This window comes from Salvelinus fontinalis, chromosome 3 (genome assembly GCF_029448725.1).
Source record: "Salvelinus fontinalis isolate EN_2023a chromosome 3, ASM2944872v1, whole genome shotgun sequence".
In the NCBI taxonomy this organism is placed as follows: domain Eukaryota; kingdom Metazoa; phylum Chordata; class Actinopteri; order Salmoniformes; family Salmonidae; genus Salvelinus; species Salvelinus fontinalis.
The window spans coordinates 57,427,469-57,447,474 of record NC_074667.1 but is presented as its reverse complement, the minus strand read 5'-3'; the positions used below and the strand labels follow the sequence as shown (position 1 = coordinate 57,447,474).

The 20,006-nt window shown below is 49.9% G+C and overlaps 1 protein-coding gene across 1 annotated transcript in view; it reads right to left on the bottom strand.

Annotated features, from left to right (window-relative positions):
• Positions 1 to 20,006, bottom strand: part of LOC129851169 (ski oncogene-like) — an 81,823-nt gene that overhangs the window by 59,738 nt on the left and 2,079 nt on the right. The gene's annotated exons all lie outside the window — the stretch shown is intronic.

Here is a 20,006-nt window from a genome sequence, read left to right as displayed (position 1 = left end):
GGAGGTAGTTGGAGGTCTGTGTAACGAGCTCAGCTGTATGTGATGTAGTTGGAGGAGGAGGAGGTGGTTGGAGGGCTGTGTAACGAGGTCTGCTGTATGTGATGTAGTTGGAGGAGGAGGAGGAGGTGGTTGGAGGGCTGTGTAACGAGGTCTGCTATATGTGGTGTAGTTGGAGGAGGAGGAGGTGGTGGTTGGAGGTCTGTGTAACGAGGTCAGCTGTATGTGGTGTAGTTGGAGGAGGAGGAGGTGGTTGGAGGTCTGTGTAACGAGGTCTGCTGTATGTGGTGTAGTTGGATGAGGAGGTAGTTGGAGGTCTGTGTAACGAGGTCAGCTGTATGTGATGTAGTTGGAGGAGGAGGAGGTGGTTGGAGGGCTGTGTAACGAGGTCTGCTGTATGTGATGTAGTTGGAGGAGGAGGTGGTTGGAGGGCTGTGTAACGAGGTCTGCTATATGTGGTGTAGTTGGAGGAGGAGGAGGTGGTTGGAGGTCTGTGTAACGAGGTCTGCTGTATGTGGTGTAGTTTGAGGTCTGTGTAACGAGGTCTGCTGTATGTGATGTAGTTGGACGAGGAGGTGGTTGGAGGTCTGTGTAACGAGGTCTGCTGTATGTGGTGTAGTTGGACGAGGAGGTGGTTGGAGGTCTGTGTAACGAGGTCTGCTGTATGTGGTGTAGTTGGACGAGGAGGTGGTTGGAGGTCTGTGTAACGAGGTCCGCTGTATGTGATGTAGTTGGAGGAGGAGGAGGTGGTTGGAGGTCTGTGTAACGAGGTCTGCTGTATGTGGTGTAGTTGGAGGAGGAGGTGGTTGGAGGTCTGTGTAACGAGGTCTGCTGTATGTGATGTAGTTGGACGAGGAGGTGGTTGGAGGTCTGTGTAACGAGGTCCGCTGTATGTGATGTAGTTGGAGGAGGAGGAGGTGGTTGGAGGGCTGTGTAACGAGGTCAGCTGTATGTGGTGTAGTTGGAGGAGGAGGTGGTTGGAGGTCTGTGTAACGAGGTCTGCTGTATGTGGTGTAGTTGGAGGAGGAGGTGGTTGGAGGGCTGTGTAACGAGGTCAGCTGTATGTGATGTAGTTGGAGGAGGAGGAGGAGGAGGTGGTTGGAGGGCTGTGTAACGAGGTCTGCTATATGTGGTGTAGTTGGAGGAGAAGGAGGTGGTGGTTGGAGGTCTGTGTAACGAGGTCAGCTGTGTGTGGTGTAGTTGGAGGAGGAGGAGGTGGTTGGAGGTCTGTGTAACGAGGTCTGCTGTATGTGGTGTAGTTGTAGGTCTGTGTAACGAGGTCTGCTGTATGTGATGTAGTTGGAGGAGGAGGAGGTGGTTGGAGGTCTGTGTAACGAGGTCTGCTGTATGTGGTGTAGTTGGACGAGGAGGTGGTTGGAGGTCTGTGTAACGAGGTCTGCTGTATGTGGTGTAGTTGGACGAGGAGGTGGTTGGAGGTCTGTGTAACGAGGTCCGCTGTATGTGATGTAGTTGGAGGAGGAGGAGGTGGTTGGAGGTCTGTGTAACGAGGTCTGCTGTATGTGGTGTAGTTGGAGGAGGAGGTGGTTGGAGGTCTGTGTAACGAGGTCTGCTGTATGTGGTGTAGTTGGACGAGGAGGTGGTTGGAGGTCTGTGTAACGAGGTCCGCTGTATGTGATGTAGTTGGAGGAGGAGGAGGTGGTTGGAGGTCTGTGTAACGAGGTCTGCTGTATGTGGTGTAGTTGGAGGAGGAGGTGGTTGGAGGTCTGTGTAACGAGGTCTGCTGTATGTGATGTAGTTGGACGAGGAGGTGGTTGGAGGTCTGTGTAACGAGGTCCGCTGTATGTGATGTAGTTGGAGGAGGAGGAGGTGGTTGGAGGGCTGTGTAACGAGGTCAGCTGTATGTGGTGTAGTTGGAGGAGGAGGTGGTTGGAGGTCTGTGTAACGAGGTCTGCTGTATGTGGTGTAGTTGGAGGAGGAGGTGGTTGGAGGGCTGTGTAACGAGGTCAGCTGTATGTGATGTAGTTGGAGGAGGAGGAGGAGGTGGTTGGAGGGCTGTGTAACGAGGTCTGCTATATGTGGTGTAGTTGGAGGAGGAGGAGGTGGTGGTTGGAGGTCTGTGTAACGAGGTCAGCTGTGTGTGGTGTAGTTGGAGGAGGAGGAGGTGGTTGGAGGTCTGTGTAACGAGGTCTGCTGTATGTGGTGTAGTTGGATGAGGAGGTAGTTGGAGGTCTGTGTAACGAGCTCAGCTGTATGTGATGTAGTTGGAGGAGGAGGAGGTGGTTGGAGGGCTGTGTAACGAGGTCTGCTGTATGTGATGTAGTTGGAGGAGGAGGAGGAGGTGGTTGGAGGGCTGTGTAACGAGGTCTGCTATATGTGGTGTAGTTGGAGGAGGAGGAGGTGGTGGTTGGAGGTCTGTGTAACGAGGTCAGCTGTATGTGGTGTAGTTGGAGGAGGAGGAGGTGGTTGGAGGTCTGTGTAACGAGGTCTGCTGTATGTGGTGTAGTTGGATGAGGAGGTAGTTGGAGGTCTGTGTAACGAGGTCAGCTGTATGTGATGTAGTTGGAGGAGGAGGAGGTGGTTGGAGGGCTGTGTAACGAGGTCTGCTGTATGTGATGTAGTTGGAGGAGGAGGAGGAGGTGGTTGGAGGGCTGTGTAACGAGGTCTGCTATATGTGGTGTAGTTGGAGGAGGAGGAGGTGGTTGGAGGTCTGTGTAACGAGGTCTGCTGTATGTGGTGTAGTTGGAGGAGGAGGAGGACGTGGTTGGAGGGCTGTGTAACGAGGTCTGCTATATGTGGTGTAGTTGGAGGAGGAGGAGGTGGTGGTTGGAGGTCTGTGTAACGAGGTCAGCTGTGTGTGGTGTAGTTGGAGGAGGAGGAGGTGGTTGGAGGTCTGTGTAACGAGGTCTGCTGTATGTGGTGTAGTTGGATGAGGAGGTAGTTGGAGGTCTGTGTAACGAGGTCAGCTGTATGTGGTGTAGTTGGAGGAGGAGGAGGTGGTTGGAGGGCTGTGTAACGAGGTCAGCTGTATGTGGTGTAGTTGGAGGAGGAGGAGGTGGTTGGAGGGCTGTGTAACGAGGTCTGCTGTATGTGGTGTAGTTGGAGGAGGAGGTGGTTGGAGGGCTGTGTAACGAGGTCTGCTGTATGTGGTGTAGTTGGAGGAGGAGGTGGTTGGAGGGCTGTGTAACGAGGTCTGCTGTATGTGATGAAGTTGGAGGAGGAGGAGGTGGTTGGAGGTCTGTGTAACGAGGTCTGCTGTATGTGGTGTAGTTGGAGGTCTGTGTAACGAGGTCTGCTGTATGTGATGTAGTTGGAGGAGGAGGAGGTGGTTGGAGGTCTGTGTAACGAGGTCTGCTGTATGTGGTGTAGTTGGACGAGGAGGTGGTTGGAGGTCTGTGTAACGAGGTCTGCTGTATGTGGTGTAGTTGGACGAGGAGGTGGTTGGAGGTCTGTGTAACGAGGTCCGCTGTATGTGATGTAGTTGGAGGAGGAGGAGGTGGTTGGAGGTCTGTGTAACGAGGTCTGCTGTATGTGGTGTAGTTGGAGGAGGAGGTGGTTGGAGGTCTGTGTAACGAGGTCTGCTGTATGTGATGTAGTTGGACGAGGAGGTGGTTGGAGGTCTGTGTAACGAGGTCCGCTGTATGTGATGTAGTTGGAGGAGGAGGAGGTGGTTGGAGGGCTGTGTAACGAGGTCAGCTGTATGTGGTGTAGTTGGAGGAGGAGGTGGTTGGAGGTCTGTGTAACGAGGTCTGCTGTATGTGGTGTAGTTGGAGGAGGAGGTGGTTGGAGGGCTGTGTAACGAGGTCAGCTGTATGTGATGTAGTTGGAGGAGGAGGTGGTTGGAGGGCTGTGTAACGAGGTCTGCTATATGTGGTGTAGTTGGAGGAGGAGGAGGTGGTGGTTGGAGGTCTGTGTAACGAGGTCAGCTGTGTGTGGTGTAGTTGGAGGAGGAGGAGGTGGTTGGAGGTCTGTGTAACGAGGTCTGCTGTATGTGGTGTAGTTGGATGAGGAGGTAGTTGGAGGTCTGTGTAACGAGCTCAGCTGTATGTGATGTAGTTGGAGGAGGAGGAGGTGGTTGGAGGGCTGTGTAACGAGGTCTGCTGTATGTGATGTAGTTGGAGGAGGAGGAGGAGGTGGTTGGAGGGCTGTGTAACGAGGTCTGCTATATGTGGTGTAGTTGGAGGAGGAGGAGGTGGTGGTTGGAGGTCTGTGTAACGAGGTCAGCTGTATGTGGTGTAGTTGGAGGAGGAGGAGGTGGTTGGAGGTCTGTGTAACGAGGTCTGCTGTATGTGGTGTAGTTGGATGAGGAGGTAGTTGGAGGTCTGTGTAACGAGGTCAGCTGTATGTGATGTAGTTGGAGGAGGAGGAGGTGGTTGGAGGGCTGTGTAACGAGGTCTGCTGTATGTGATGTAGTTGGAGGAGGAGGTGGTTGGAGGGCTGTGTAACGAGGTCTGCTATATGTGGTGTAGTTGGAGGAGGAGGAGGTGGTTGGAGGTCTGTGTAACGAGGTCTGCTGTATGTGGTGTAGTTGGAGGTCTGTGTAACGAGGTCTGCTGTATGTGATGTAGTTGGACGAGGAGGTGGTTGGAGGTCTGTGTAACGAGGTCTGCTGTATGTGGTGTAGTTGGACGAGGAGGTGGTTGGAGGTCTGTGTAACGAGGTCTGCTGTATGTGGTGTAGTTGGACGAGGAGGTGGTTGGAGGTCTGTGTAACGAGGTCCGCTGTATGTGATGTAGTTGGAGGAGGAGGAGGTGGTTGGAGGTCTGTGTAACGAGGTCTGCTGTATGTGGTGTAGTTGGAGGAGGAGGTGGTTGGAGGTCTGTGTAACGAGGTCTGCTGTATGTGATGTAGTTGGACGAGGAGGTGGTTGGAGGTCTGTGTAACGAGGTCCGCTGTATGTGATGTAGTTGGAGGAGGAGGAGGTGGTTGGAGGGCTGTGTAACGAGGTCAGCTGTATGTGGTGTAGTTGGAGGAGGAGGTGGTTGGAGGTCTGTGTAACGAGGTCTGCTGTATGTGGTGTAGTTGGAGGAGGAGGTGGTTGGAGGGCTGTGTAACGAGGTCAGCTGTATGTGATGTAGTTGGAGGAGGAGGAGGAGGAGGTGGTTGGAGGGCTGTGTAACGAGGTCTGCTATATGTGGTGTAGTTGGAGGAGAAGGAGGTGGTGGTTGGAGGTCTGTGTAACGAGGTCAGCTGTGTGTGGTGTAGTTGGAGGAGGAGGAGGTGGTTGGAGGTCTGTGTAACGAGGTCTGCTGTATGTGGTGTAGTTGGACGAGGAGGTGGTTGGAGGTCTGTGTAACGAGGTCTGCTGTATGTGGTGTAGTTGGACGAGGAGGTGGTTGGAGGTCTGTGTAACGAGGTCCGCTGTATGTGATGTAGTTGGAGGAGGAGGAGGTGGTTGGAGGTCTGTGTAACGAGGTCTGCTGTATGTGGTGTAGTTGGAGGAGGAGGTGGTTGGAGGTCTGTGTAACGAGGTCTGCTGTATGTGATGTAGTTGGACGAGGAGGTGGTTGGAGGTCTGTGTAACGAGGTCCGCTGTATGTGATGTAGTTGGAGGAGGAGGAGGTGGTTGGAGGGCTGTGTAACGAGGTCAGCTGTATGTGGTGTAGTTGGAGGAGGAGGTGGTTGGAGGTCTGTGTAACGAGGTCTGCTGTATGTGGTGTAGTTGGAGGAGGAGGTGGTTGGAGGGCTGTGTAACGAGGTCAGCTGTATGTGATGTAGTTGGAGGAGGAGGAGGAGGTGGTTGGAGGGCTTTGTAACGAGGTCTGCTATATGTGGTGTAGTTGGAGGAGGAGGAGGTGGTGGTTGGAGGTCTGTGTAACGAGGTCAGCTGTGTGTGGTGTAGTTGGAGGAGGAGGAGGTGGTTGGAGGTCTGTGTAACGAGGTCTGCTGTATGTGGTGTAGTTGGATGAGGAGGTAGTTGGAGGTCTGTGTAACGAGCTCAGCTGTATGTGATGTAGTTGGAGGAGGAGGAGGTGGTTGGAGGGCTGTGTAACGAGGTCTGCTGTATGTGATGTAGTTGGAGGAGGAGGAGGAGGTGGTTGGAGGGCTGTGTAACGAGGTCTGCTATATGTGGTGTAGTTGGAGGAGGAGGAGGTGGTGGTTGGAGGTCTGTGTAACGAGGTCAGCTGTATGTGGTGTAGTTGGAGGAGGAGGAGGTGGTTGGAGGTCTGTGTAACGAGGTCTGCTGTATGTGGTGTAGTTGGATGAGGAGGTAGTTGGAGGTCTGTGTAACGAGGTCAGCTGTATGTGATGTAGTTGGAGGAGGAGGAGGTGGTTGGAGGGCTGTGTAACGAGGTCTGCTGTATGTGATGTAGTTGGAGGAGGAGGAGGAGGTGGTTGGAGGGCTGTGTAACGAGGTCTGCTATATGTGGTGTAGTTGGAGGAGGAGGAGGTGGTTGGAGGTCTGTGTAACGAGGTCTGCTGTATGTGGTGTAGTTGGAGGTCTGTGTAACGAGGTCTGCTGTATGTGATGTAGTTGGACGAGGAGGTGGTTGGAGGTCTGTGTAACGAGGTCTGCTGTATGTGGTGTAGTTGGACGAGGAGGTGGTTGGAGGTCTGTGTAACGAGGTCTGCTGTATGTGGTGTAGTTGGACGAGGAGGTGGTTGGAGGTCTGTGTAACGAGGTCCGCTGTATGTGATGTAGTTGGAGGAGGAGGAGGTGGTTGGAGGTCTGTGTAACGAGGTCTGCTGTATGTGGTGTAGTTGGAGGAGGAGGTGGTTGGAGGTCTGTGTAACGAGGTCTGCTGTATGTGATGTAGTTGGACGAGGAGGTGGTTGGAGGTCTGTGTAACGAGGTCCGCTGTATGTGATGTAGTTGGAGGAGGAGGAGGTGGTTGGAGGTCTGTGTAACGAGGTCTGCTGTATGTGGTGTAGTTGGAGGAGGAGGTGGTTGGAGGTCTGTGTAACGAGGTCTGCTGTATGTGATGTAGTTGGACGAGGAGGTGGTTGGAGGTCTGTGTAACGAGGTCCGCTGTATGTGATGTAGTTGGAGGAGGAGGAGGTGGTTGGAGGGCTGTGTAACGAGGTCAGCTGTATGTGGTGTAGTTGGAGGAGGAGGTGGTTGGAGGTCTGTGTAACGAGGTCTGCTGTATGTGGTGTAGTTGGAGGAGGAGGTGGTTGGAGGGCTGTGTAACGAGGTCTGCTGTATGTGATGTAGTTGGAGGAGGAGGAGGAGGAGGTGGTTGGAGGGCTGTGTAACGAGGTCTGCTATATGTGGTGTAGTTGGAGGAGAAGGAGGTGGTGGTTGGAGGTCTGTGTAACGAGGTCAGCTGTGTGTGGTGTAGTTGGAGGAGGAGGAGGTGGTTGGAGGTCTGTGTAACGAGGTCTGCTGTATGTGGTGTAGTTGGATGAGGAGGTAGTTGGAGGTCTGTGTAACGAGCTCAGCTGTATGTGATGTAGTTGGAGGAGGAGGAGGTGGTTGGAGGGCTGTGTAACGAGGTCTGCTGTATGTGATGTAGTTGGAGGAGGAGGAGGAGGTGGTTGGAGGGCTGTGTAACGAGGTCTGCTATATGTGGTGTAGTTGGAGGAGGAGGAGGTGGTGGTTGGAGGTCTGTGTAACGAGGTCAGCTGTATGTGGTGTAGTTGGAGGAGGAGGAGGTGGTTGGAGGTCTGTGTAACGAGGTCTGCTGTATGTGGTGTAGTTGGATGAGGAGGTAGTTGGAGGTCTGTGTAACGAGGTCAGCTGTATGTGATGTAGTTGGAGGAGGAGGAGGTGGTTGGAGGGCTGTGTAACGAGGTCTGCTGTATGTGATGTAGTTGGAGGAGGAGGAGGAGGTGGTTGGAGGGCTGTGTAACGAGGTCTGCTATATGTGGTGTAGTTGGAGGAGGAGGAGGAGGTGGTTGGAGGTCTGTGTAACGAGGTCAGCTGTATGTGCTGTAGTTGGAGGAGTAGGAGGTGGTTGGAGGGCTGTGTAACGAGGTCTGCTGTATGTGGTGTAGTTGGACGAGGAGGTGGTGGTTGGAGGTCTGTGTAACGAGGTCTGCTGTATGTGGTGTAGTTGGAGGAGGAGGTGGTTGGAGGTCAGTGTAACGAGGTCTGCTGTATGTGATGTAGTTGGAGGAGGAGGAGGTGGTTGGAGGGCTGTGTAACGAGGTCTGCTGTATGTGGTGTAGTTGGACGAGGAGGTAGTGGTTGGAGGTCTGTGTAACGAGGTCTGCTGTATGTGGTGTAGTTGGAGGAGGACGAGGTGGTTGGAGGGCTGTGTAACGAGGTCTGCTGTATGTGGTGTAGTTGGAGGAGGAGGAGGTGGTTGGAGGGCTGTGTAACGAGGTCTGCTGTATGTGATGTAGTTGGAGGAGGAGGTGGTTGGAGGGCTGTGTAACGAGGTCAGCTGTATGTGATGTAGTTGGAGGAGGAGGAGGAGGTGGTTGGAGGGCTGTGTAACGAGGTCTGCTATATGTGGTGTAGTTGGAGGAGGAGGAGGTGGTGGTTGGAGGTCTGTGTAACGAGGTCAGCTGTATGTCGTGTAGTTGGAGGAGGAGGAGGTGGTTGGAGGTCTGTGTAACGAGGTCTGCTGTATGTGGTGTAGTTGGATGAGGAGGTAGTTGGAGGTCTGTGTAACGAGGTCAGCTGTATGTGATGTAGTTGGAGGAGGAGGAGGTGGTTGGAGGGCTGTGTAACGAGGTCTGCTGTATGTGATGTAGTTGGAGGAGGAGGAGGAGGTGGTTGGAGGGCTGTGTAACGAGGTCTGCTATATGTGGTGTAGTTGGAGGAGGAGGAGGTGGTGGTTGGAGGTCTGTGTAACGAGGTCAGCTGTATGTGGTGTAGTTTGAGGAGGAAGAGGAGGTGGTTGGAGGTCTGTGTAACGAGGTCAGCTGTATGTGGTGTAGTTGGACGAGGAGGTGGTTGGAGGTCTGTGTAACGAGGTCTGCTGTATGTGGTGTAGTTGGACGAGGAGGTGGTTGGAGGTCTGTGTAACGAGGTCTGCTGTATGTGGTGTAGTTGGAGGAGGAGGTGGTTGGAGGTCTGTGTAACGAGGTCTGCTGTATGTGGTGTAGTTGGAGGAGGAGGAGGTGGTTGGAGGGCTGTGTAACGAGGTCAGCTGTATGTGATGTAGTTGGAGGAGGAGGAGGTGGTTGGAGGTCTGTGTAACGAGGTCAGCTGTATGTGATGTAGTTGGAGGAGGAGGAGGTGGTTGGAGGTCTGTGTAACGAGGTCTGCTGTATGTGGTGTAGTTGGAGGGCTGTGTAACGAGGTCTGCTGTATGTGGTGTAGTTGGAGGAGGAGGTGGTTGGAGGTCTGTGTAACGAGGTCTGCTGTATGTGGTGTAGTTGGAGGAGGAGGCGGTTGGAGGTCTGTGTAAGGAGGTCTACTGTATGTGATGTTGTTGGAGGACGAGGTGTGTATTCTATAGGGAGGAGGAGGAGGATGTATCTGTTGTGCAGGGTAGAGGAGGGTGGAGAAGGGAAACCTACAGTCTCTCTGCTCTGCTGAGTGTAAGTCTGTGTGGGGAGGCCTGCCTGCCTGCCTGCCTGTCTGTGTTTGTTGTGCTGCTCAGCTCTGGCACACTCCTCTCAGCCCACCAGCCAGAGAAAGAGCACCAAGTTCTTATTTAGCAGAGGAAGAGCAGCTCTGCTTAGCAACCACATCGGCCCTCCAATCACATGCCTACTGTATGGAGGAGACTCCAGCCTGTGTGTGTGTGTGTGTGTGTGTGTGTGTGTGTGTGTGTGTGTGTGTGTGTGTGTGTGTGTGTGTGTGTGTGCGTGTGTGTGTGTGTGTGTGTGTGTGTGTGTGCGTGCGTGCGTGCGTGCGTGCGTGCGTGCGTGCGTGCGTGCGTGCGTGCGTGTGTGTAGTCTTTGAGAGAACTCTGAATGCTGCCTGGGACACACACTCAGTTAAAAAACATATTTCATGCAAACCAGACTTTCTAACCTAGTGATTACAGAATAATGTTGGTTGCTAACAGATGCTTTCCTCTCCGTCTTGGATTGTTTGAATTCTGAACTGAACCTGCAGTGAGAGTTAATCTGTTCCAATACATCCTAAAAGAAATGATGTATATCCTGGAGAGCAAGGAAGTAGTAAATCCTTAAAACATTCACTACTTTTCCTATTCAGTTACTGTAGCGTAGCCTACAATTTGCACCAGCTACAACTGAAATGATTGGATGATTTGTGAGCATTTAAATCCATCATTTGGAACAAATGCTGTCTGAACATTGAGCAGTCTTTTTGGTTCAGCTACGTGAGCTAATCCTCCTGATAGCTTTGGGGGTGGTTGGTGGGCGGAACGTAGGCGAGAGCAGCATGCCGATTTGTCATATGGCACCAGCAGGCCCTGCTCTGTTCTGTTCTGGCTGGAGCTACATTACTGTAGCACTGGTCTGATAGATCAACAAACACAGACTAGTACTGCAGGTTAGTTCAAAGGCAAACCAGGATGGACATAATAAAGAAATAAAAAATTATACTGTCTGTGGCTTCAAAAACTGTAGACAGAAACTTTCATCAGAATCATCAGAATATTACTAAGCCTTGTGTGTTGCTGCAGCAAGCCAGTCTGGAAGACATATTCTCATATTTCTAATTCCTGTTCTCTAACAATCAAATAATGAAAATTCCAGACAAAGTTAGCAGTAACTAAGTTAGCAGTAAGGCCAACCAAACATGAGGGAAGAGGAACATTACAGTTTCCCTGTCTGAAGAGGTCAAACTTAGACACTAGACTCAGATTCATCACTCAGACCCCCGACGAGCCGTCCAGATGTTCATTTTCATCCAAACCGAGTCAGTGCATTCCAGGAGTGTTCCAGGATTAAAACCTCCTCCTCCCAGCAGCAGGTGCAGGCTCCAGGATTTTCACTATCCACACAGCTGGAGCAGAGTCTTAATCATGTATCTCATAATCACGAGGCTATCGCAGATGAACTGATGATCATAAAATAACACCAAACCCCATCCAGGCATCTGTTCTCAGCAAGTCTACAGTCACAGCCACAGCTAATCTCCTCCCCTCCACCTCCTTCTCATCACTAATCTCCTCTCTCCACCTCCTTCTCCTCACTAATCTCCTCCTCCTCTCCACCTCCACCTCAATCTCCTCCTCCCCACCTCCATCTCCTCACTAATCTCCTCCTCCTCTCCACCTCCATCTCCTTACTAATCTCCTCCTCCTCTCCACCTCCATCTCCTCACTAATCTCCTCCTCCTCTCCACCTCCTTCTCATCACTAATCTCCTCCCCCTCTCCACCCCCTTCTCCTCACTAATCTCCTCCTCCTCTCCACCCCCTTCTCCTCACTAATCTCATCCTCCTCTCCACCTCCATCTCCTCCTCCTCTCCTTCTCATCACTAATCTCCTCCTCCTCTCCACCTCCATCTCCTCCTCCTCTCCTTCTCCTCACTAATCTCCTCCCCCTCGCCACCCCCTTCTCCTCACTAATCTCCTCCTCCTCTCCACCTCCATCTCCTCCTCCTCTCCTTCTCCTCACTAATCTCTTCTTCCTCTCCACCTCCTTCTCATCACTAATCTCCTATTCCTCTCCACCTCCATCTCCTCACTAATCTCCTCTTCCTCTCCACCTCCTTCTCATCACTAATCTCCTCTCTCCACCTCCTTCTCCTCACTAATCTCCTCCCCCTCTCCACCCCCTTCTCCTCACTAATCTCCACCTCCATCTCCTCCTCCTCTCCACCTCCTTCTCCTCACTAATCTCCTCCTCCTCTCCACCTCCTTCTCATCACTAATCTCCTCCCCCTCTCCACCTCCATCTCCTCACTAATCTCCACCTCCATCTCCTCCTCCTCTCCACCTCCTTCTCATCACTAATCTCCTCCCCCTCTACACCCCCTTCTCCTCACTAATCTCCACCTCCATCTCCTCCTCCTCTCCACCTCCTTCTCCTCACTAATCTCCTCCTCCTCTCCACCTCCTTCTCCTCACTAATCTCCTCCTCCTCTCCACCTCCATCTCCTCACTAATCTCCTCCTCTCCACCTCCATCTCCTCACTAATCTCCTCCTCCTCTCCACCTCCTTCTCCTCACTAATCTCCTCCTCCTCTCCACCTCCATCTCCTCACTAATCTCCTCCTCTCCACCTCCTTCTCCTCCCCCTCTCCACCTCCTTCTCCTCACTAATCTCCTCCTCCTCTCCACCTCCTTCTCCTCACTAATCTCCTCCTCTCCACCACCTTCTCCTCACTAATCTCCTCCTATCCACCTCATTCTCCTCACTAATCTCATCCTCTTCACCTCCTTCTCCTCACTAATCTCCTCTTCCTCTCCACCTCCCCACTAATCTCCTCCTCTCCACCTCCTTCTCCTCACTAATCTCATCCTCTTCACCTCCTTCTCCTCACTAATCTCCTCTTCCTCTCCACCTCCCCACTAATCTCCTCCTCTCCACCTCTTTCTCCTCCTCCTCTCCTTCTCCTTCTCCAATCCACATCCATCTCCTCACTAATCTCCTCCTCCTCTCCACTTCCTTCTCCTCACTAATCTCCTCCCCCTCTCCACCTCCTTCTCCTCACTAATCTCCACCTCCTTCTCACTAATCTCCTCCTCCTCTCCACGTCATTCTCCTCACTAATCTCCTCCCCCTCTCCACCTCCTTCTCCTCACTAATCTCCTCCTCCTCTCCACCTCCATCTCCTCCTCCTCTCCTTCTCCTCACTAATCTCCTCCTCCTCTCCACCTCCATCTCCTCCTCCTCTCCTTCTCCTCACTAATCTCCTCCCCCTCGCCACCCCCTTCTCCTCACTAATCTCCTCCTCCTCTCCACCTCCATCTCCTCCTCCTCTCCTTCTCCTCACTAATCTCCTCTTCCTCTCCACCTCCTTCTCATCACTAATCTCCTCTTCCTCTCCACCTCCATCTCCTCACTAATCTCCTCTTCCTCTCCACCTCCTTCTCATCACTAATCTCCTCTCTCCACCTCCTTCTCCTCACTAATCTCCTCCCCCTCTCCACCCCCTTCTCCTCACTAATCTCCACCTCCATCTTCTCCTCCTCTCCACCTCCTTCTCCTCACTAATCTCCTCCTCCTCTCCACCTCCTTCTCATCACTAATCTCCTCCCCCTCTACACCCCCTTCTCCTCACTAATCTCCACCTCCATCTCCTCCTCCTCTCCACCTCCTTCTATTCACTAATCTCCTCCTCCTCCTCTCCACCTCCTTCTCCTCACTAATCTCCTCCTCCTCTCTACCTCCATCTCCTCACTAATCTCCTCCTCTCCACCTCCATCTCCTCACTAATCTCCTCCTCCTCTCCACCTCCTTCTCCTCACTAATCTCCTCCTCCTCTCCACCTCCATCTCCTCACTAATCTCCTCCTCTCCACCTCCTTCTCCTCCCCCTCTCCACCTCCTTCTCCTCACTAATCTCCTCCTCCTCTCCACCTCCTTCTCCTCACTAATCTCCTCCTCTCCACCTCCTTCTCCTCCCCCTCTCCACCTCCTTCTCCTCCTCCTCTCCACCTCTTCTCCTCACTAATCTCCTCCTCCTCTCCACCTCCTTCTCCTCACTAATCTCCTCCTCTCCACCTCCTTCTCCTCCCCCTCTCCACCTCCTTCTCCTCACTAATCTCCTCCTCCTCTCCACCTCCTTCTCCTCACTAATCTCCTCCTCCTCTCCACCTCCTTCTCCTCACTAATCTCCTCCTATCCACCTCATTCTCCCCACTAATCTCCTCCTCCTCTCTACCTCCATCTCCTCACTAATCTCCTCCTCCTCTCTACCTCCATCTCCTCACTAATCTCCTCCTCCTCTCCTTCTCCTCCTCCTCTCCACCTCCTTCTCCTCACTAATCTCCTCCTCTTCACCTTCTCCTCACTGATCTCCTCTTCCTCTCCACCTCCCCACTAATCTCCTCCTCTCCACCGCTTTCTCCTCTCCACCTCCATCTCCTCACTAATCTCCTCCTCCTCTCCACTTCCTTCTCCTCACTAATCTCCTCCCCCTCTCCACCTCCTTCTCCTCACTAATCTCCACCTCCTTCTCACTAATCTCCTCCTCCTCTCCACCTCCTTCTCCTCACTAATCTCCTCACCCTCTCCACCTCCTTCTCCTCCCCCTTTCCACCTCCATCTCCTCACTAATCTCCTCCTCCTCTCCACCTCCTTCTCCTCACTAATCTCCACCTCCTTCTCACTAATCTCCTCCTCTTCTCCACCTCCTCCTCACTAATCTCCTTCTCTGACTGTCTAATGTTAAACACCACCTTTAAAGAATGTACACCACATCAACAAACACTGTACCATCTATTTGTCATAGGTTATGAATAATGGTATGAGGTCTACTTGAAGCTGTACTTTCAGGTGAGTGCGCATGCTTTTGAAGCAGACAGACAGTGACCAGTCAGTGGCAACTGGCTGCCCTACATGGAGCAGGATGCCATTGATACAGACAGACACAGCAAAGTGCTCAGTCATAGGTTTCCCACCCTGGGAGAGGCTGTGAGTTAGAGACATTTTACCCACGCACCACCCAAAGAAACAAGACATTTAAAAAAAGGAATGGCTGCACTTAACAGCCTCTGAAAGGCAGGGCTCTGGAACAAAGGAGGTGGCTGGTCTTCAGCACCCCTCACCATGACAGAGCTCCAGCTGACGGCCTTTAAACAGGGGGTCAGCCTTTGGAGAATGGAGTGCGAGACCCCTGTGAGCTCCTCACACCCCTCTTTCTGACACTCTGCGTCTCACTCTCCTTCAATCACATATAATATGAGATGATGCACTTTAGTTAGCCATGTTTTCAAAAGGGTTTACAGACGAGGTAATTGAACAGACTCAGAGCTCCTTATATTGAATCCTACCAACAACACTCTGGGCTGGATGCATTATCCACTGAAATATTTGTTTGCTTAGGGACTAGGTTATGGTTTAGGTTGAACTGGAGGCATAGGTTGGAGATGCTGGGACTGAGTTTGGCTTGGATGGTCCGTTTAGGGGAGGTGCTGGTCAGTGAGGAAGTGTGTGTTGGGTCAGTGGTGGTCAGACAGGGGTGACCGAGGGCTGGGCCAGGGAGGATGAACCATGTGTGCTCTCAGGGCTTCCCAGAGGTTAGGAGACAGATAGGTGCGGAAATGAGCCGGCAGTGAGCTCATTTGAATCACCCAGCCCAGCTGATCCAGGCATAATACCACTCACATGCACACACTGCACACACTCATATACACCCCTCTCACACACACATGAATACACATACACACAGACACATACAGACAACACTGTCTTTTACCCCTACCTACATGTACATATTACCTGAATTACCTCAACTACCTCATAGCCCTACACATTCACTCTGTACTGGCACTCCTTGTATATAGCCTCATTATTCTATTGTGTTAATATTTCCTATTTTCTCTGCTTATTTTGATTATTTTTGTATTTTTTAACTCTGCATTGTTGGGAAAGGGCTCGTAAAGTAAGCCTTCGGTAAAGTCTACAACTGTCGTATTCAGCACATGTGAAAAATAACATTTGATTTGTCTTGCTAGCCATAAGTGACATAGAGCAATACATAAGCACACAGATGTAGGGCTTTACCCCAAAATAAAACACACACCGTCCCTCTCCACCTCAGAGTACAGTACTCAGTTTACTGGTTTGGTCCCAGGTTTGAGGCTCATTTGATGGAGTGAACAGAACGATGCGATGAGAAATTGGCCTGACATGAACAAGTTTAATATCCCTTCCATTAAGTTTGGACTACACGGGTCTCCAGAGTCCGCTTCTTCTCTACACTCATGCACAAGATTGATGTTATTGCTCTTACTTGTAAAGCTTATACTAAGAAATATTGGACAATGAGGGGGGGAAACATATTTTAGTCATTCCTCACAAAACCATATTTTATGTATTTCCCTAAATAGAAGAACAGGTGGAATTCATATTTCAGAAAAGCAATGAATATCAGTTTTTGTACCTTTGATATTTGGTTATTTATTTGAATTGTGGGGTTTCATAAGATAATTTGTTTGTGTTGTATGCTGGTGTACTTGTTTCCTGTATGATAGATACTGTGGTACTATGTGTTTTTGTATTTGCGTGGTTGTTAGGCTAGATCGTAATAATGTTTGTTATTTGTATTTATTTATTTGCTGTGTCTCTCTGTCCTTTATCAGACAGCCATCTGGCCAGTGGACTGGACACAAGGACATCTGATTGGACGCTGTAAAAAGAGTGGGGGTGAGTGGGGTCAGTCTCTGTGGATAGAGGTCAGATGTCACCGCTTTTTAACAAGACATGTTAAGGCCCTGCCCCACTGGGCCCGTATCTCTTCAATGAGAGTCTACAGCCTGTTTTCTTCCAATCTACCCCCATCTTTACATTAGGCAACGGCTAAATGACCCAATGCAGGATTCGATTTAAAACAGACACAATGGACTTCTGACAGGGGCGGACTGTGCCTGGGCTGGTCCATTTTTAGCCCAGTTGGCCTGTCTAACTGAGGTTTTTAGCGCAGTGTGGGGGCATCAACGGGGGGAAAACGGGCCAGTGTGTTAGAAATGTGTCATGACTTCCGCCGAAGTCGGTGACATTCCTTGTTCGGGCGGTCGACGTCACCGACCTTCTAGCCATCACTGATCCATTTTTCATTTTCCATTGGTTTTGTCTTGTCTTCCTTCACACCCGGTTCCAATCTCATCATTACATGTTGTGTATTTAACCCTCTGTTTCTCCTCATGTCCTTGTCGGAGATTGTTTGATTGTATGTTTTGTGCAAGTCATGCGTCGGTCTGCGACAGGTTTTGTAACCACTTTTATTATTTTTTGTATATTTTGGTTATTGGAGTTTTATGAGGACTTATTAAACGACTCCGTTTATACCAAGTTCGTTCTCCTGCGCCTGACTTCCCTGCCACCAACACAACACATTACAGAATGCCAGGGACGATTTCTGGTCCCAGTCCACCACTGACCTCTGGTGTCATCCCCCTCAATTCCCTGTCTGCTTTGTACCCGAACAATGTTCTACAGAACTTTGGAAATGTTTATAATTGAATGACCTATTATCTCAATATACTTTATCTTTTTATTCAAAGAAAATACTCAAAAATAGCAAAAAGGTCATTTTTATCTGAACCTAGTTTACAGAACTGTGTACAGTAGTGTAACTGAAGGCCCAAACAGACAGACATGATCCTGGGTGAGGTCTGACCCAACAGACACCCTGACATTAATGTGGGTCTGAGGTCGGTTGATAACATTGTTGTTGTTTTATGGGTAAGCGAGCCAGGGCTGTCAGTCCAGCCTCTCAGCAGCTTCCCCTGTCAGAGTGATGTATGGGAGCACTGGTGTGCAGCTCCCCAAGGACCAGGCCTGGCTGTCTGCTAACTGGGACACTACTGACTGTGAACCAAGGCAGGCAGACACACACGCAGAAGCACACACCACAACCCCACACCACCCTATGCCCCCTGAAGCAGAGACCTCACAGTTTTGAAAATATGAAACACTGACCATATATCATGTCATGATGACTACAGTTAGGACAGCAGCAGTAAGGTGGTAGACGTTTTGACACACATACATTTTTTCTTTAGGTCCAAGCCACTGTGAAGTTTTGAATGTCCATTTCTTATGTGGAAATGACACAGATTATGTAAATGTATTATTAAATGTGCATTAACTGTGAGATTTTGAAAACTGTAGAGGGCACAATGTTACTGTGTCTCAAAAGAGAGACATTGGAAGCCGTTTTACAAGCAATTTAGAAATTAAGAATATAGACTACCGTTCAAAAGTTTGGGGTCACTTACAAATGTCCTTGTTTTTTAAAGAAAAACACATTTTTTGTCCATTAAAATAACATCAAATTGATCAGAAATAGAGTGTAGACATTGTTAATGTTGTAAATGACTATTGTAGCTGGAAACGGCAGATTTTTAATGGAATATCTACATAGGCGTACAGAGGCCCATTATCAGCAACCATCACACCTGTGTTCTAATGGCACGTTGTGTTAGCTAATCCTAGTTGATCATTTTAAAAGGCTAATTGATCATTAGAAAAAATATTGCAATTATGTTAGCACAACTGAAAACTGCCGTTCTGATTAAAGAAGCAATAAAACTGGCTTTCTTTAGACTAGTTGAGTATCTGGAGCATCAGCATTTGTGGGTTCGATTACAGGCTCAAAATGGCCAGAAACAAAGAGCTTTCTTCTGAAACTCGTCAGTCTATTCTTGTTCTGAGAAATGAAGGCTATTCCATGGGAGAAATTGCCAAGAAATTGAAGATCTTGTACAATGCTGTCTACTCCCTTCACAGAACAGCGCAAACTGTCTCTAACCAGAATAGAAAGAGGAGTGGGAGGCCCCGGTGCACAACTGAGCAAGAGGACAAGGAAATTAGAGTGTCTAGTTTGAGAAACAGACGCCTCGCAAGTCCTCAACTGGCAGCTTCTTTAAATAGTACCCGCAAAACACCAGTCTCAACGTCAACAGTGAAGAGGCGACTCCAGGATGCTGGCCTTCTAAGCAGAGTTGCAAAGAAAAAGACATATCTCAGACTGACCAATAAAATTAAATATTAAGATGGGCGAAAGAACGCAGACACTGGACAGAGGAACTCTGCCTAGAAGGCCAGCATCCCGGAGTCGCGTCTTCACTGTTGACGTTGAGACTCACGATTATGCATTCTTGTCTCTTCCATAGCAGGCTTAAAAGAAACACAGACTGGTAGATGCATAATGGATTATGGTCATTGTAGTTAATTACCATGGTTTATGTGCTAACCTATGTAGAATATTGGCCTGTTGGAAACTACAACTCCCTACTACATCGCACAGTTCAGGCTGGATGTGATTTATCTCTAGAGAAATTATGCAATATGCGCATTGAGCTCACTGGAGAAAAAAAAACTCAATTTATTTCAAATATTTGAACTGACGTCAGTCAATTAGTTGTTAAAAACTGAAAAATAATCTATATTTCGGTTGATCGCTCAGAACTAATATTCAATCAAGCCTCTCTTGGTCGAGGTAGACCTCCATTAATTTATAATAATTCCAAATTCCACAATTCCAAATTCCACAATTTCCTGTGTAGGAATGATAATGAAATGTAAAGTGACTGAGAGGAATATTGAAGAGACATAGCCTGTCTCCTATTCATAGTGTAGTTGTTACACCACGGTGAAACATAGTGTCCAGTCATTAGCAAAGTCCCACTCAACAGCTGCTGTGAGCTGAGGGAAACAGCCACCATGTCTCCCTGTCCTTTGTCCACTCTGAACATCTGTGAGCATCGGTGGAGCCAGGCAGCACAGCCATAGATCTCAGGCAAGTGTTCACCCTGAAAACCTTCCACCACCCTGCATTCAATGGGCTCAAGTTCGCACGCACGCACGCACGCACGCACGCACACACACACACACACACACACACACACACACACACACACACACACACACACACACACACACACACACACACACACACACACACACACACACACACACACACACACACACACACACACAACCTATCCTGATCTAACACACATTATAATAACCCATAGTTCATTTAACTCTTATCCCCTAAAGCACCTTGTGGCCCAATAATGGATTCCCCAGCCCCCCTCCCTTCTCTGACACTAATAAAATCTGTCATATGAAGATGCCCTTGAGTTACACTATGGGGGTTCCAAGGAGAGTGGAGTGGAGGACCACTCAGGGTGTGAAAGTTTGAGGTTCTTTTGTTTTCAAAGGAACATTTTAAAACAACCTTTTTAATGTGAATTTAAACCAATGTACCTGCACTGCAAAAAGTCAGAGGAAAACATTGGAAATAAATAATGTGTGTGTGAATGTGTTTGTGTGTTTATGTGTGTGTATGAATGTATGAATGTATGAATGTGTGTGGAGTGAGTGAGTGAGTGAGTGAGTGAGTGAGTGAGTGAGTGAGTGAGTGAGTGAGTGAGACCAATAGAACAGGGCAGGGGAAGGGGCCATTATATACAGGTTGGTCATCCCTACTGTACATTGTCAGTTGCAAATGTAACAGTGATGGAATGACTCAATAGTGTGGGCTAAATGGCATGCTATAAGATATCATATTCAGATATCCTTAGTTGTTCTTAACACGCAACTGTGTAATAGGGCCAT